The sequence below is a fragment of the Sinocyclocheilus rhinocerous genome, unplaced genomic scaffold, assembly GCF_001515625.1.
Source record: "Sinocyclocheilus rhinocerous isolate Xijiao unplaced genomic scaffold, SAMN03320098_v1.1 scaffold1223, whole genome shotgun sequence".
Classification (NCBI taxonomy): Eukaryota; Metazoa; Chordata; class Actinopteri; order Cypriniformes; family Cyprinidae; genus Sinocyclocheilus; species Sinocyclocheilus rhinocerous.
In genome coordinates this window covers 49,043-51,483 of record NW_015641045.1, presented here as the reverse complement: position 1 = coordinate 51,483, position 2,441 = coordinate 49,043, and the positions used below count along the sequence as shown (strand labels likewise).

The 2,441-nt window shown below is 36.7% G+C and overlaps 1 protein-coding gene across 3 annotated transcripts in view; it reads left to right on the top strand.

Annotated features, from left to right (window-relative positions):
• The window catches only part of LOC107754396 (clathrin heavy chain 1-like), a 57,071-nt gene that overhangs the window by 52,439 nt on the left and 2,191 nt on the right, over positions 1 to 2,441 (top strand). The gene's annotated exons all lie outside the window — the stretch shown is intronic.

Here is a 2,441-nt window from a genome sequence, read left to right as displayed (position 1 = left end):
TGTGTGTGTCTGTGTGTGTGTGTGTGTGTGTGTGTGTTTTTGTTGATGCAGGTCAACAGCTGACGCTGAGCGGCAGTCAGACACCCGTCACTCCTCAGACGGGTTTCCCAGCTTACGGCTTCGCTCCTCCGGTGTACGGCTTCAACCTTCAGCCTTGAATTTTCCCGCTAGGAATTCTGGGAAATGTGTGCCTGTGCTGCATTCAGGAAGCATGACAAAGCATCTCTGCAATCAAACGAACATCCAGCGCTCCTTACATACGTGTGTTGTGTTCACCGCACAACAAGCTGCTCGTTAACTTATGTTTCATTTGAAATTGATCAGATCGCACTGATGACGAGAGGAAAGACTCTAGACCCAAACAAACAACACTCTTAAAAATAAAAGTGCTTCACGGCGCCATAGAAGAACCTTTTTTGTCTAAATGGTTGCATAAAGAACCTTTAACATCTGAAGAACCTCTTTGGTTCTTTGTGGCGAAAGAAGGTTCTTCAGATTATAAAAAGGTAAGAGATCCTTCTTTAAAGAACCTTTGACTGAATGCTTCTTTGTGGAACCAAAAATGGTTCTTCTATGCCTATGGCATCGCTGTGAAGCACCTTTTAAGCAGCTTTATTTTTAAGAGTGTACTGTAATTAGGGTGAATGGTACGATATTTGTAGCGACAGACTAATTTCTTGGTTCTTTTGTCCATTCTTATCTGTTTTAAATCATTTGATTCTGCAAGTATTAACTTTTTGTTTACATTTCAGGCGTACTAAATTTCAGTTTTACAATGTGAAGATCAACCGGACGTCTGTTTATTTAACGCTAGGTCGATGTAGCTGTTAACTTGCGCATGATTATTGAGGCTTTTTCTGGTGCTGTTCATCATCTGTATTACTGCAAGCCATATGCACTGTCTATAGTGTAATGTTGTAGTCAAAAGATACATTATTTTTTAGGAAAACAATATGCATAAAATACAAGAAGTGATTGGGTTTCTCCGTGTGTAGCGGCTCCTTAGACTGAAGAGTTAAATACATAGACAGAGAATAAAGTTTACATGTGCTGTTTACATGTGTCTCATGTTGTTCCTGTTTAATGTGGGTTTTTTGTGTTTTTCCTGCATGTTCATGTCTGGGTTCTTGCTCAATTTTTAACAAAACTTAGTGTAGCAGAGAGATCACTGATAAAAGTACATTTGGGATTAGTTTTGTTTTCAGTATCACTCTAGTGGCAGAGATACAATGCATTCAGTGATTAGGTTTCTAAAAAGTAATTTTATATTCCCAATTTCATATTCCCTAGTATAGTGATGGAATCAGAATATGTATTTCTACAATACTTCATAGAAACTATGTCCCAACAAATCTATAATCCAAAAAACTATGGTAGCACTGTAGTACGTTCAAAAAAAACACGGTGTTACCATGTTTTTTCTTTTAGTTAAATTTAGTGCATAATATACAGTAACAGTAATTAAAAAAACAACAACAATAAAAGCTCATTCTGATTCAGTAGCTCCTTTATATTATTACACTAGAGTTTTAACAGATTTTACAGATTATTTATTTTCATGTAACTTTGATGTATGGAGGCCCAAACCTGCAAAAATTAAAGGCACAATATGTAAGATTTTTTTATTAAAATATCCAAAAACCACTAGAACAGTGTTATATATTTTGCTGACTTGTGTACTTACATTATCCCAAATGTTTCGAAGAATGTTTAAATCCAGAGAAATAAGCAATTTTAACTAGTGACACGGACCGTGTCCATAGTGTCACTGTGTCGTCTGCCAATGACGTCATACACCCTCGATTTCCGGTTTTGTTTTGTAGAAAACATGGAAACACCAAAGACGCTTTAATATGTTGTGTGTTTTAATAGACCGGTGACGACCGCACAGAGTAGCATTATAACAGACCGTTCAAATGTATCTCGTATGATAAAACAGCGCTGCTTTACCCCACACACGCACGACCGGAAGCAGCGGAAGCGTTCGACTGGCATAATAAAAGCTCCGCTGCTTTCGAGCCGTGTGTTGCGCTGGTTCAGCACCTCGTTTCACTTCGACGGCTTTCAGCCTCACCCTGCTTCATTCTACTAAATCAATCATTCATTAGCTCATCCATGAACATGATTTCTGCCCGAGTCCCGTCGGATTGCATCGGTCACACTCGGTCATCAAACTACGCCTTTGTCTCTTTGTTTATTTTGAGCACGCGCCCTCTAGCGGCGAAAATGACATATTGTGCCTTTAAATTAAACTTAATTACATTTAAAAAACAATAAATAAAAAAAAATCTCATTGAAAATAAATGAATTAATTAATAAAAATAATAATAAGAAGAAGAAAATAAAGGTATAAATGACTTGACAGAACAAATTTAATTAAATGTAGTCCTAAATTTATTTTTGTATTTTTCCTTTATTATTTTCTGTATTTATTCTTAACT